General features: G+C 30.9%; 1 protein-coding gene across 4 annotated transcripts in view; it reads left to right on the top strand.

Moving 5' to 3' along the window:
- The window catches only part of LOC146538158 (uncharacterized), a 131,403-nt gene that overhangs the window by 37,541 nt on the left and 76,935 nt on the right, over positions 1-16,927 (top strand). The window contains exons 1-2 of one of the 4 annotated variants that reach the window (XM_085187497.1): positions 2,696-2,833; positions 3,771-4,018. The exons of 2 other annotated variants lie outside the window; for them this stretch is intronic. The gene's annotated coding sequence lies outside the window, so the exon portion shown is untranslated. Of the gene's footprint in view, positions 1-2,695; positions 3,168-3,770; positions 4,019-16,927 lie in introns of those variants that run through there. One more of the 4 variants, XM_085187496.1, reaches the window with a different exon arrangement.

Below are 16,927 nucleotides of genomic sequence, written 5' to 3'. Positions count from 1 at the left end.
AATTGACGTCTTGGAGCGCATCAGTTAAACTTTTTCTCAATTTCTACATTTTCATATTAAAATTAATAGTTTGGAAAAATATATACCATAATATTTTTTATGTAAATTGAATGTTATATCTATATACATTTTTTAAGATTTTTTTTATATAAATGATTTTTTAAGTAAATATTCTAACATCTCATTTTTAAAACATTTTTAGACGTTTTAATATTTTTATAATTTTTTATATACTATATTGTTTTACTGCTTCACGATTAGCAGTGCTTACTTTCCGCCTAATTTTCTATACATGGGATATCGGAGTGGCGGAAAAAGTAATTTAATTTCGCCGAATGGGAATCGAACCTACAAATATCACGTAGTATCGTAGTCAGACTCTGTACCACGATGGCCTCAATATTATATTTTAGTTTAAGTTAGTACATTGTACTAACTTTCTAAGAAAATAACAAATTTTCCCCGTCCGGTATTCCCCTTTCCTTCTGTATAAACATATGACCTATTGGACTGAGTGGATGCCGCCGAGAAGAAGAAAAACTAAACACTAAGTGACACTGAAAAACTACAAAAAAATCCCTTAATGGTTTTAATTCGTAACATCTTATATACATAATCCATGCCAAAATGTGAGTTTTTTTGCTCTCGATATTTTTTATTATTTGAACAAATCACTACAGATAATATATATTCTTATTTATTTGTAAACTATTATCTACAATGTCTCCAGAATTCGGCGGAAAGCTTGGAGCAGCTGTTTTAACACAAGGCCCCCTCTGCCTACCCTGCTATATGCGGGATACAGCTTAAAGCTGAAAAATAATCTAATTGTAAAATAATTTAATTTAAAATTAAACATGAGCCTTAAGGAAAATTAAAATACGATTAGTAAAACATTGGCACACTTATTTTATGTATTTGAAGGGGAGTCACCGATAAACTAATTCATGGCCATACATTAACTACGTACGTATGTATTTATTGTAAATTTTAATGTTAAACATTTATGAATTAGTTGTATTCATTGTTCTTTAACATTATGCCTCTGAATACAGAATTATTTTAACATCTGAAGTTTTTAGAGGAAGAAAAAACCCACATTATAATTTATTTATTTACCTGATTTACTTGAGTTTTGCCATTTAAATCATGTTAGCATTAGCATTATGCATGAGCATTGTAGACATTATATTCATGACTTTTTTTTTCATCCTCACATTGTATCTCCCATATAGCATGGTAGTTTGCCTACCAGCTAGTGCTAGTGGAGAAGCTAGTGCTAAGACACTCCCGTGTTCACTTTCCGCCGAATTTTCGAAGCATTGCTTGTGGCGTTAAGTTCCACCACTCAACACTCAATGCCATCAGAATTCGGTGGAAACCTCTGCTTAACCTGTTGTCTATATATATAATAGGACTTGTCCTCACTGACTGAGGTAAGACGTACGCACGGCCGTAACCGCTGTACGTAGAAACGTGGAATTTGGACAGATGTTTACTGTCGTAATCTGGACATCCACTAAGAAGGGATTTTGAAAAATTTTAGCCCTAAAGAGGTGAAATAGGGGTTGAAAGTTTGTATGGAAAAAAAATTAAATCGGCACCGATTTTCATAAAATTTAAAATTTAGATTTCTAAAAGTATTTAATTGAACATGTGTTTCATGGTTTTTTAGAATTCACCCCCTAAGGGTGCAAATAAGGGGTTGAAAGTTTAAAATGATGAGTTTAAAATGAAATTAGAAATTTAGACTCTTAAAAATATTTCATTGAACACATGTTTTATGGTTTATTAGAATTCACCTCCAAAATAAGCAAGCGGAGCTGCGCGCGTCCGCTAGTGTATAGATAAATCTTGAATCTGTTTACTTTATGTAATAAGAACATCAATAAATATAGAGAATATAATTTAAATATTCCACCAATAGTGTAGTGATTCAGTGCTGCGTAAGTTATAAATACTTAGATGCAGTCTTAGCTTGTTTTTTTTGCATCCTGCGACTAAATCGCTAGTACTATTAAAAGCGAATGAGTGTTGATATAGTGAGTCACTTTCCCACCATTAGTCAGATTCAAATAAATGAGCCTAATATATGTATGTGAAAAGAAATTAAGTAAAAGATAAAAATCTTTTGTTTATAAACTTAACCCCCATATATGTTGAAACTGAAATATAAAGCAGTTTCTTTGTTATTTTATACAAATAATTGATTAATTTAAATTTATGTGATATACATTCATATTATCTAGAAAAAATCAGATTTATAAAATATTCATAGAGAATTCGCTATAGGTATCTCAATTAATGGTATATTTTCGTAGAATGATAAAGATTTCAGATAGCAAAAAATCTAACTTAAATTATGAATACACTCTAAAATATTGGAATAATATGTCTTTAAAGTTTAATTAATAAATTATTTATAATATTTAGTAAATACTTAAATAAAAATCTACAGCATGACGCTGTTTTCGCAGGATATATTTTATACAGACGAATTTATTTCAGTCGTAAAATTTTAGGCCGACTCGATATGATTCATTACACGAACAACGCCGCCATTGCCTTCGTCATATGGGACGTATTAGACATCAGTTAGATTTTCCGGTAGTCTTAGCAAACCGGCACCGGCAAAACTCGATCGAAATGAAAATGTAATTAGCGTTGTAAACAATGGCCGGGACGCAAGGCGCAAGGCGGCATTCGTGTGACGAGCGCCGCGGTAGTCGCACGCGCGCCGGTACCTGCCAGGTACCTCATTTCGACAATCACATACGTTTTTATCTTATCGTCTACTCTACCTTTTTCTCTGGTCGAGAATGAAACGTTAACGGTATTGTACTAGAGAAAGTGATAAACACCCTTATCTAAATCTAATACACTTGAGGTATCCGCGAATTTTCGCAAATTAACGCGTTTCAGATCGCCTTTTCCGAAATTTGAGTTCAGTTTTGTTTTGCTAACTAATTCGTATTCATATATTTTAATATATGCAAAAATCTCGACATTTCCAGTTTTTGTTGTGGGATCATTGTTATGGAGATTTAAAGTGAAGTGAAGTTAAGTTGTATAAGTTTTTCATAATGTCCGTACAATATAATTGTAATGTGTAAAGATTAGCGGAAATAACTATTCAATTAGAACGTTGTATAGAAAAATTTGCGCGGGTAAGAAACTCGTATATCTTTTGTCACAAATACGTATATATCTACATATACTATATAATATATATACGAAATTATTCATAAATATTCCTAAATACATATACTGTTTACTAAACTTAAACCTGCGTAGAAGCAAACATTTTTTTATGAATTTCTTGACAATGATTTTTTCATTCAGTCACATGCTCTTGAAGCGTTTGCGGCTCATTGCGTTAACTGACGAAACAAAATCCAATGTTACACCTTTTAATAATTAACTAAATAATAATAAAAATATATTAAAGAAGAATAATATAAATTAGAACCTAAGACTAGAATCATTTAATGGTTTCACACATTTTCGTTAAACGCCATCATGTGACGTTAAGTCACGCGGTCGACATGGTAGAGTTGTTGCATTCGAAGACTTACCACTATTTATTGTTATCTATAATTTTTTTAGGTAAATTATCAGTCGGTCAATCTAAGCTTACATATATATATCTAGATTAATATATTAATTATTATTATTATTCACTTAAATATTTGAATAGAAGGTATCATTTTAAAAATATATTATAATATTTATAATTGAACAAATATAAACAAAATTATTTATTTCAATAGATAACACATACGAAAATACCATATATATAACTTGATAGTACAAGCAATGGTAAAAACTTTAAAATAGTCGGAAGAGGAAATTAACCGGTAAAAACTGTTTTGTTATTTGACGTTTTATAAAAAACAAGTGACAAACTGAGTGATGCAAGTGCCCCTGTGAGTTCAGTGGTAAAGAAAACTGGAGGTCGACACGTATGAGGCGTCAGTTGCCGCCCAGCTGACAACAGATGTTATTCCAGTTGAAGTCGGTAAGATTTTGTGGGAACTATTATTTGTATTTATTCTTTTTCTGTGTAGCGTTTCATTGTTGAGTTTTGCCGAAGTTTTTGTTTAATTTAGCTGATGAATTATTTTATTCTGTTCTGTTTGATGTTATTATTAGTCGCATGTAAATATCATTTTCAATTATTTATATTCTTAAATGCACATAATTTTATATTATTGTCGATTGAAAGAAAGGTAATAAAAGAATCGCAAGTTAGAGGCAGATATAGTAGTAGGTCCATCAGTAAAATTTTAAATGTACGGCAGTTTCTTTCAATTATTAGACTCCTTTAAGTAAGAATAATTATTCCATAGTAATTTGTACACTATTTTTTTAATGCTTGCTTTTTCTTATTAGAGTTGAGTACCTTGAAAGGAAAAAACAGAATCCTTAAAGGACAACAAAGCGTCGCTATTTAAAGTCTATAAATCTCTTACAAAGTATATATATCTTAAGTAAGTAAATGAAGCTGAGCATTTTTTTAATGAGGATTTAATAACATAAATAATTAGAATCTTATAATGTTTTACACACACAAATATATAAAATATTATAATACCTAAAAGTTATGTCAATAAAGCGTGGCTTTGGGTACCACTCAACATGCAATGCCAGAATTTGGTGGAAAGAGGGGAACGGAATATCTTAACACTAGGTTCCCTCTGCCTACTGTGCTATTTATGAAACTGATGCCAATCAATAAGCAAAACTATGCTGCAATAGATATTGCATATTCCTAAACTATGTTACTATGTTTATTATTATTCTCGATGTATATACTATGTATGTATGTAGTTGCGGAATTAGTAATATTACGAAAAATTTATGTCTCTATGTTTACTATGAAGTATAATAAAATCTTTTAAGGAATTTAAAGTTAATTTAAACCTATGTTTTATTATTAAAACTAGCGACCCTCTTGCGGCTTCGCCCGCTTTTACTACTGGATTATTCATGTAATGTATGTTTGCAAAGCACTTAAGATAATGTGAAAATTAATAAAACCCTAATGCAACCCGCATTTTTGTAGTTTCAATAAGGATTTTCCAATTGTTTTACGCAGCAAGGATTTTTTAGTAGGTACCGTAATTTTAAATCTGTGCTACTAATCTTTTCAAGTACTTATTAAAATATATTTAAATGACTATTTTTAGATAGTTAAATGACTATTTTTAAACGGAAGAAATTATAAACAAAAACCTACCTACTAATAACTACTACAAAAAATGTGAAACCAAATATATCGCGCTTAAATAATACATTCAACTCAAAATCTTCGTTGCTATAGAGGCAGCCGGGTTTTTTTTTTTTCAAGCTTGTGGTTAATGCTGAAGGGGGTATTCTGTCCCTGATGAAAAGCAAGCACGACGTGGCTGCCTGGGAGGAAAATTAAATAGAATGCATGGGCCGGGAATCGAACCCGGGCCGCCCACGTGGCAGGCGAGCATTCTACCACTCGCAGCAAGGATTTTTTTGATATTGTAACAACTTCTAAAGTACTTATTAAAATGAAAAACAGTAAAAGACAGTTTTGGTCTACATTAAATGGCCAACGTAACTAATGTACTTATTTATATGCTGAGAGTAAGGCATAAGTAAAACTTGAGTAACATACAGCTGATGTGTCAACGGCGGGATGTGTCAACAATTAAATGCGATTTCTGTAAAACTATTCGCAATTTCGAAATATTGTAAAAAGCAAATTTTATCTTAGTTTAACGTAGAAAATTAATAAAGTATTTTAAAGGATAAGGATTAATACCATTATGGAAAAATATCCCTCACAATAAAAAATATATTGAAATTACTATTTTTAGACAGAAATATGATCACTACACGTTATTCTTAAAAGATAAAAATATGCTGTCGCGGATTTTTTTGTAGATCTTATTAAGAGGAACAATACTCCAGTACATTATTTTCATATAGTACTTACCATTAGAGCAGCGCATGCGCGAAAGTGTCTCAACGGGTAGGACTTTATACACATTTATCGTATTTATGTTAATTTACATAAGAATGTACAAATAATAAACTATATATAAACCTTCCCTGAGAAATACTCGACCTCATGGTGAAAACCGCATAAAAATCCGTTGGGTGGTTTAGAAGAAGAAGAGTTAGAAAGTTCAGACAGACACGAAAAGCGACTTTGTTTTATAAGATATAGGATATTTTATATGTAACATTTATTATTTTAAATGGAACGATGCAATAATTATATAAGTAAAATGTAGATCGTTTATTGATACAACAAAAACAATTAAAACTAACATAACATTACTACTATACTTAATAATTAGGTATAACTATTTAAAAATTATTTAATATATTTTTTTATAATCTTAAGATATGGACCAATTTACTATATAAAATAGCCGGGGATTTATTATTCAATCAGGCCATGTTAGTTATTTTAAAATGAAAAATGTATATGTTTTAGCAGTTTTAGCAGATTTTTTAACTTAGCGCTGTATCGTTTTCCCATCAGGGCACTACCTTTCCCCAGTTGTGTTTCTCCACTCATCACGCATTACGCTCCCAGAATTTGGCGGAAAATGAGGAGCGGATTATCTTAACACTATGCTCCCTCTGCTTATTTTGCTACATGTGGGATACAGTATGAAAAAAGTCATAAAAATGAATATAAGATTCCTTCTATCTAGCCTTCTATACAGCAATTCTTTAAACTGTGAAAAAGATATTTATTTTTACAGAGCTATTGAAACAAAAAAATGAATGAATTGAATGAAATGAATTTTGTCGTATTTAAATTCCTATAGACATTATGTTCCTCTTAATACAGATATTACAGTTTGCTACTGTTTCACAGCTGAGAAGCGATTAGCCTTTCTTTCCTTAATTGGATACTCATTAAAATTACCACAAGAATCACCAATAGAATAACTTACTTTATAACTAAAAGTGATATTTAAACGTGTTATTAAATAATAGAAATCACTTACTTAAGAATAATTTAATTACTTAGTAACATGAGCTTGTATGCGGCGAACGTTAGCTAATATATAAATCAAACTCTTATTTAAATGAATCGATTATGTGTAGGTAGGTATTTAAATATTTTATTATTTATTATGAATAATAATTAAAGTTTACAATTAATGAGGACGACGGCCCAGGAGCAAATAGGTGTGACTGTAACGCGACGGTTGTGGGTTCGATCCTCACTCGAGGCAATGAAATATTTATTTAAATTTATATTTCCATTTCTTCGCTCTAGTGAAGCTGAAAAAAAATATTAATGACATTTTTATCTGCGGCTTTGCCAACATGGTCAGAGAGAACTAACTAGTGTTTTAACTGAGAACCCGAGGTAGCTCTGACAGGTTCTGTTGGTTACGTTAATAAACTAAACTATTTTCTGTTTCAATTCGAACCAGTATTTCCTGATAAGCGCCAAAGCAATGAATTATTTTTTTAAAAAGTACTACAACAAATAAAGAAAATTTGCAAGTTTCAATATAACAATGTTTTTAGTAAATAAAATACTGAGACGAAATTATCGCGTGATCATAAAATATAGATAGATAAATGAAGCTGAATGGAGCAGCTATCTGATTGCAGGTGGTAGCGCTAGTGCTGGCGAGGTTGAATGCTAATAAAATAGCCAGTACATTGAGTTATGACAACAGACTAAGAGTGTATTTTATATTTCTATTTTAATTTACTATCGCTTTTTTTACTTTATTTATATATATGGTAAACTATTAACCGGCTGGAAGAACATAGATGATTTAATGGTTGTGTTGCTGGGAGAACTATGATGTATTTGAATGTTACGGAGAGTACTATTAAGTTTCATAAAGTAAAATATTTTAACCTATAAGAATATTGTTACATTACACCTGTTTAAATATTCAATATATACCTATATTTTATAATATAAGGAACTGCTTAGAACTCCTCATCTTACAACGCGATGTACCTTTAACCGCACAGGGAACCTATGGAGTAATGTTAAGTAATTTCATCTCCGCTTTGAAAAGTGTAAAAACTGTTGCGTCAATAAGGGCAATAATATTGTCACTTATATATTGTTCAAAATTTTATATCTTATTTCTATTATGTTTTTAGTGTACAAAATTAGGCGGAAGTATGGAAAATATTATAATAGTATTTTTTTTATCGTTTTCCTTATTTTGAGAGGCAGGTAGACATCCGTCAACAAATTATTTCATTCTTATCTTTACTGTTCTAAGGACGAAAAAAAATAGTAGTTGAATTTTTTTATTAACTAGAAAAATGGTTTTAGCGTTATCAACTATGAACGACAACATTCACGCTATACTGCAGCCGCCATTCAGATTTTCCTTATTGGACACAGACGAAAGAGGCTTTTGCTATAAACTGTTTAGACTTCTCTAGCCTTGTTCGAATTAAATGTTTACGATCGCGAGCGATTGAGAGCGGCGCGGCAACCTTGTCGATACACCGGTGTAAAGATAATACTGGATTAAATAATACATAGGCCAGTTGTGGCGTAGTGGCACAAAGTGTGATTGTAAGCCGAGTGGTTGTGGGTTCGAACCCCATTCGAGGAAATTAAATATTCATTTACTTTTTTATTTTCATTTCTTCGCTCTGTTGTCGAGGCAAAGCGTGGAGTCAACCCAATGCATCCGGAATTAGCGAAAAGTAAGGAACGGAGTGAACACTAGGTTCCTTCTGCCTACCCCGCTATGTGCAGGATACAGCGTGAAGCTGATTAGATTTTTTAAATAATAACCAAAGGTTATATATTATCACAGGTGTTTGTTCCAAATTATTCGTCTGTGGCAGTGCACGGATTGACGAGATAACTGATAAGATGATGTTGTTACTTGTTTATCAGTAATTTTTGTTTCTTTGTTGTTTCTATTTTTAACTGATAAAAGTTTTATATAGGTTCTTTTTATTTTTTCTCATTTCCTTTTATTTTTTACTATCATTATCATTACTGTCTAAAATAAAATAGAAACAATTACCTATATATTTATGCTTTTTTTACCTATATATTTCATAAGTTGTAGCGTAATTTCGTTAGAATGAACATTTTTTTACATCATTTCTACTATATATGTATGTTTTATTCAAAATGTAAACAATTAGGCTATTATACAGGTATAAGTTTAACCTAAAAAGAAAATGAAAGACACTTTATTTTTATGTTGTTGTCCCTAATCTATTTCCACGCCCTAAAAACAATGCTTTTAATAGCGACGCCACCCACGAACCATTAAATAGGCGACCTTGATTCATTGCGTGAGTATCTTCCCTAATTTGACGGAAAACCTTACGGTTCAAGCGAAAACATTTAAAAAAAAATCAGCTTCACGTTATATCCCACACAACGCAGGGTAGGCAGAGGGTGAGAGGCTTCCAAGGCCTCTGTCAAGACACTCCGTTCTCCATTTTTCGCCGAATTCTAGAGGCGTGCGTGTTGAGTTGCGGAATTCAACGCCGCACTTTGTCTCCAATCCAGAATGAAGATATGAAAATATTGAATATTTCATTTTATCGAGTGGGAATCGAACCCACACCCTGAAAATGTCTTTGCTTAATGAATAATTTCAGTACATATAATAAATATTTTATTATTTTGCATACTTAATATTTCTGCCTTTTTAACTAAAAATGAATTCAATTTCTTAAAAATAAACTTCACAAACACCTCATCAGCTACTTAAATTATTATTAAAAAAAATTATGATAAAGATAAAAAGTAGTGATGCCATGAAATATCACCATTACGTGCAATTTTATGGCGAAGGTTAAATATGCTATACAATGACTGTGACAGCGTACTCGTATGTAAAATAATACGAGTATAAGCAGAGGCTACTCGTGACTGCACTCATAAATTATTTATTATATCTAGAGATATTATTCTATTCTCTCTTCGTTATTTGTTGATTTGAGACCATAACATACGAGTATATTGGTTATATACTGTGGTTATGTATGACCACGAGCTTTGGTGGTGGGTTGTAAATGAATCTATTAAAAATATTATATTGAAATGCCACAGATGGTGGGCTCGATCCCAAATCGAGGGTATGAATTATTATTTCTCTCTTCTGGCATCAGGGCAGAAGCCGTGAGTTCCGCCTCTCAATACACAGTGCCTCAAAAATTAAACTGAAAGTGAGGAACGGAGTGTTTTAACACTAGCCTGTGTGCGGGATATAGCATGAATCTGATTTCTTTTTAATTATTTTTTTTCATTAGCTATATGCCTTTATTTTATTTTGTTTTTTCTATCGTACATTGTAAACTGATATATACGTATGCGAATATACTGAAGGCAACCATTCATGATGGATTACAATGTGTTTACCATTTTGCAAATGACAGTAAGGAAATTTCCAGCAAACCTTATCGTGCTGCTAAAAATATGATTATAGAGTGTAGCTTGTTCCGTGTTTTTCTTGTCTCGTTTGCTGTTAGTTTTCTTCGAAATAGTATCTAAGATATACTTCCTTTATATGCTTGCTATGTTTCTTACTAAGTAATAAATATTCAGATTATGAAAATCAATGTGTTTCTTTATTATGCAGTGTTTTATTAGACACTTGGAAAAGAGGCCAACCGTAGCGCAGGCCACGAGTGTGTGACTGTAAACGCCACTGGTTGGGGGTTCAATCCCCACTCGAGGAAATGAAATATTTATATTTTATTATTTTTCCTCTAGGGTCGAGGTAACGTGCAGCGCAACACGCAATACCTTCAGAATTCGGCGGAAAGTGAGGAACGTAGTGTCTTAACATTAGGTTCCCTCTGCCTATTCCGATGTGAACAAGACTTAGCAAAGACAATTACAAAAAATGAAATTTTCCTTATTCTGCTATTAAATACGTAAAGTATTAGTATTTGTATAGTATTTGTTTAGATGCAAGCGGGAAACTGCTATCGTTATCGAAAACAATTGTCAATACTATATCTATTTCTATATGATTCATTAGTTTATGCGTGTGGAAATAAATGATCCGATGATTGCTATAATTCGATACGTGTCTTGCATCGGAAGTATAAAACAAGGTCCCATATCACAATTATTATATATTTCATAGGATTTTTCCCTTTATATCTATTGCTATATGTAACACTATCGTATAAGTACATTTCATACCAGTTACGACCGATTTCGTCCCGTTTTCGTCCCTGTAAGGATAAACAGGAAGGCTTCTATTGAACAAGTCGTTTATTTGTTGAACTTGAACCAACCGTTATGACTCACGGCGCAGGTGTAAAGGTCACGCCGGTGTCCCGTACGCGAGTAAATTATATTCATCCTTTTGTCAAGTATATGTTACTTTATTAGATTTGATATATTAAATAAATGCCAATTATAGAACAGGGGCAAAAGCGTGTGACTGTAAGCGCGACAGGTGGTGGGTTCGATTCCCGCTCGAGAAATGTTTAATATTTTCATTTCTTCGCTGTATTGTCGATGCAAAGCGCGACCTTGAGTTACGCCACTTGAAAAGCAATGCTTCTAGAATTCAGCGGAAAGTAGGGGGCGCAGTGTCTTAACACTAGGCTCACTCTGCCTATCCTGCTATATGCGGGATACATCGTGCAGCTAATATTAAAAGGCAATTAAGTCGTGTTTCGTAACACTAAACGTAAATATGTAGCGTGACAGCCATTGTTATCGTAAATTATTCATGAGAGTCAACTATTTAGCTTGCAGACTGATTTATCTTAACTAACCGATTTATTTACATTTTGTTAAGTTACGAATAGTTTTAAGTTACGAATATTTACGAATAATTTAATTAATGTTTTGACTGTACACGTGTAGGCTTGTGGTTCAATTCTTGCTCAAGTCTTTTTTTTGCGTTACTGGCGCAGGGGCACAAACGTGTGACTCTACGCGTAGCGGTTGTTGGTTCAATTTCCACTCCAGGAATTGAAATTCAGACGTGCCTTAATGGAAACGAAGTATCTTGACACTAAGTTCCTAGGTTCCTTCTGCCCACCCTTCTATAAGCGGGATATAAGAAAAAACATTTGTATAAGGTAGGCTGCGTTAGTAGGTTCCTTCATAGGTTCCTTTGGACAAAAAAAATATAAATATAAAAATTAAAAAAAAATATACTTAAATGATATGAAAAACTGTATTGTAACGTAAAATTACAAGTGCGATCCGGTGATGAGCGTCAAACAGAAGAATCAGTGGCTCGGCACTAATTAGGAGGCCAACGTCCACCTGACTCGCTCTTTGACAAAAGATTAAATTTTTAACATTATAAAATTTAAAATCAACGCACTATAATAATTATTCTTTTTTTTTAATAAAAATTTGATTTATGTACATTTAGTAGGTATTTAGAGAAGATTTTTTTTCAATGCAGTTTTACTTATTATATCAATAAAAAAATATTATATCAAATAATGGGCGCTCAGTAGTTGAGATTACCATTTTAAACAGGTGTTAAAAGATAAGATCATTTGTCAACTGTCTTTTGAGAAAAAAAGAATTCGTGTTGAGTGACGGAACTCAACCCGCGCTTTTGCCTTGGTACCAGAACGAAGAACTGATAAAAATAATAAATAATAATTCATTCTCCCAAGTGGGATCGAACCAGCAACCGTCACACGCTTGTGCCTCTGTGCCACGACTGGCCTCAAAATGTGACAACAAATAGAAACTAAAGAAGAACCTACGTCATTTCGTTTTCCATTTTTCAACCAGAGAAGAAGAAGAGAAGTGCCCTCCATAAAAGTATCATAATTAATTACGATATAATGAATAATTTTATTACTTAACTAAGTTATTTTTTTAACATATTTCATATGGTATTTGAAGACACAATAAAAATTAACCTTGGGTCAACTTTGGGAGCGATACATCAAAAAGCACTCTTCCTAAAATCATTTACAATGTTGACACAGATAACAATGTTTGCAAGAATGAAGTTGTTTTTCATTATTTCACGTATGAGATAAGGAATAATTGAATGTAAGACACATTTAGAGTTAAATTGTAATATATTTTTACGATTTATATATCTAGTATTCTTATAAAATAAGTATTCGGTACAAAATTCAATTATTATTTTATAATTGAATTGATTAATCTTTAATATTTTATCTTTTCAATATCCTTTAAGCCGTTTATCTTAATTTTAATGATTATTATTTAGCTTTACGTTTAGTTATTTTTAGTATAATTCAATATGTATAAATTAAAATTTTATTGATAATTCTACTCAAATATTTAGTGTCTGGAAACTTGAAAGCAATAAAATATTTAAATTATGAAATATGTAATATACAAATTCTTTAAAAATGAATAATCTTCACTAAGACATTGTTTAGAAAACCCATGTGAAATAACGCTCTAAAACCCGTTATAAAATAATTATCATTGTAAAGTTGAAATGTCAACAATTTTTGTATGTAGTCATTCAACCCGTGATTTTTGAGCTGTTGCGGAATTTGAACAAACGAACATTCATTTCTATACACACTGTTTACAATAACTGGCTGACATTGTTAGCTTTGACGTCATTAAAGAACAATAAAAAGAAAACGTTTTTAAAATATTAATGGTACCACTGTGCGTTTTGGCAGGTTGCCTGCAAAATTTCAATTATTAATTAATTTTTGTTCACGTAATGGCAGCGATAAATATTTAGTAATCTTGATTTGATATGTTAGATAAATATGGTAGGTTATGTAAGAAAGTTTTATGGGAGTGGTCATTTGGTTGTCTAATATTTTTTTCATTTACTAAATTAATATTTTTTTAGAAATTAAACACTACAAAAAACAATAAGGTTTGTCTTGAGTACCGCATATTTACTAGAGGGTATATGAAAATTATATCTAATAATTATGTATATAAGTATACTTACAGATATAACCTTAAATATTTAAACACATTTCGTTTCATTAGCTCTCAAATGGCTATAATTGCTATAGGGAGAGGGAGTGAAGGAAGTGGGCAATGCAACAAGGGGTTAGTGTATCTAAGCATAGGGTTATTCATTTTAAGAAGTATTTTAATATTGATATATTTTTAAAGAAGTCATAATTATTTCTTATCTTCTTCCTTTTTTCTTCTATAACTAAAAAAATATATTAATTACAAGTAATAAATCTTAGGAAATCATTAAAAAACTTTAAAGTACAACATATAACGATATATTCTACATTGTATTTTTTTATATGAAATAAAATATTAATTAATATTTTTATATACATATCTCTATTTTATGGTATTAATATATTTTTTTGTTAAAATAATATTTTTTATACATTCATTAAAATTGACAATCAGTGAGAAATTCTAGGAAAGTCGATAGGTTAATTGAAATTATATAAAATCTTAAGCTTTATCTGCTTTAACGTGTAGTTTTTACGTACTTTTAAAATGAAAAACCTTTTTTATCAACCCACTATGAACAAGAATAAGTATATATTTGTGAATACAAGTACAAAAAATATAAAATATAATCAGCATAAACGTGATTGAACTTATATTTTGATTCATAATGAATACGAATAATTTATGAATTCTATAGAATTACAAAATTGTTAAGTTGCCTAAAAAATATTGTATGAGGAACTGTTATATCAAAAACCGGATTGTTGGCAAACCGCTTTTTACGCACAAAAACTACTTGTAATTTAATGTAGAGTTCTTTCACTTCTCAACTCTTGAATTATAGGCTATGTGTAAGCATATGGTGTACAAATATTTTTATTTTTTTACCTTCGCGCTATATTCCGCACAAATAGGGAAGGCAAAGGGAACCTAACCGTCTCCATTAAGACACTTTCTTACCCCACTTTCCATGGCATGGCAAAATTCAACGTCGCGCTTTGTTTTGGTAACTATATTATATGTACACATACCTATATGTTTCTATCAGGTACATAGTTCAAAAGCTGTTAACATTGACCTTTCTAGAATGCTACGGGCACCGATCGCACTACGGTATTTATCACGAAAAGATTTTTATCGAAGTTTAACGTCAAAAATTCTCATTAACAATAGGACTATGTAAATATAAAATACCTCGAAATAAAGCTAATTAAGTGAAATTGTTACCAATTTTCTTTAAACTGTTTATTTTATTTAATTATGAAAGAATTTTCACATACTTTCATTTCTCTTTTCAATTGCATCTTGGAGTAAGAACAATGATAATATTTAACATTTTTCTCCACCTGGAACTTCCTGATAAATTGAAACTCTCGACCATTAAGATTTTTTTGATGTAAGTCACAAATTGTCAAGCTTAAAATATTTTTTCTATTTCGGCTTTCGGTTCAGTTTTTTTTTACTATATTTTTCAGCATTTATAAACTATATAAATATTAAGGCGATATCAGTAGAGCAATAATCTTACATGTTTTATGTATGCATTTATGAGAAGTTGTTTAATGTATCCCGCACACAGCAGAGTAGGCAGAGGGAACCTAGTGTTAACACTCCATAGGCTTCAATAACAAAATAATGTATATTAAAAAAAATGTTAAAAGTTTGTTAAAATGTATCTCCAACCATATACGCAAAGTAGATTCCAAGATGAATTTTATAATAACTTAAAAGACAATTTTAACTTCATTCAAATATTTTTTATACTCTAAAAACCACCACTGTGGTTTATGTGGTCATATAAGTGAAGTTAAGCATTCATTTATTTTGCACACATTTGTTTATATTGGTAATATTTTAAAACCGGTATAATTTATATTTATATACTTTTAAGCTCCTTTGCAGTTCGACCACAAGTTCCTAAGATATGTGTTTTCAAGATGTTTGTTTACTAAATTTTAATATATGCACATTTTTATTAATATAATGAAAATTTAAAAGTATCATAAAAATGTTAAGACCTGATTTTGGTTCTTAAATTTATTCTTCATTCCATTAAAGATATTGCTGAGTTAAAACAAGGCATAAATTAAATAAGGCATATATAGATATCTCTTATAATGTCTGGTTTTCCATTTTGTTTAAATTAAAATGTATTTAATAACGTAATTCAAGATTGATGATTAAAATTCGTTATCATTTGATAACTTATATATGTATATAAAAATTAAACCCATCCAAACATGTTTGTTCATTTCACCTTAAGAGGTAATCCCATCAATCACAAAATAAGTATACTAACGACTATTTTTGACCGAAACTTCCCTTGTTGTTTTCAATAATAGCCTTAACAAAAGCCTCTCAATTATATTGGATACTAGCGGCCTGCCCGCGGCTTCGCCTGCGTGAACTACATTATTATTAATTTCTGTCTCCATGAGTACCTACGTCCTATAAGTGACGTCCATGTGAAATTTGAGACTCCTAGCATTTGTAGTAACGAAGTTTCATACAAACTTTCGACCCCAAAAACAATCCCTTAGAAATCGAATATTGCAAATTCCCGTCTTAGCAAGCACCTACGTCCTATAAGTAACTCCTATGCAAAATTTAAGATTCCTAGCACATGTAGTTTCTGAGATTTCGTGATGAGTGAGTGACCTTTCGATTTTATATATATAGATTAGGAAAATTTTTATCAAAAAAGATATAGTCGCATATTGAATTATCGTCCAATTACTATTGTAATAGCTTTTATATTGAATTCGTAATTAGTTATCAATAAGACCTTAAAATTAAATAACCAATTCGAAAGAAAAACAATCTATTGTACTTTTAACGTCCTCTATATACCTAATGCTTTTAACTCGATTTGTTTGTTCAGATGGTATTTCTTTTCAATATATATAATATATTTTGTTTGTTGAATTAAATAATGATTGTAATTAAATAAAATAACAAGGTAATATTAAAATAAATATTTATTCTTTTGACAAGTTTATATTTTCATTTCTTCGCTCTGGCACCAAAGCAAAAAGACGCAACGCCTGCCAGAATTCG

This window comes from Heliconius melpomene, chromosome 6 (genome assembly GCF_056956725.1).
Source record: "Heliconius melpomene rosina isolate 202511_hmr_F chromosome 6, ASM5695672v1, whole genome shotgun sequence".
NCBI lineage: Eukaryota > Metazoa > Arthropoda > Insecta > Lepidoptera > Nymphalidae > Heliconius > Heliconius melpomene.
The sequence above is the reverse complement of the archived record's forward strand: the minus strand, read 5'-3'. Positions and strand labels throughout refer to the sequence as shown.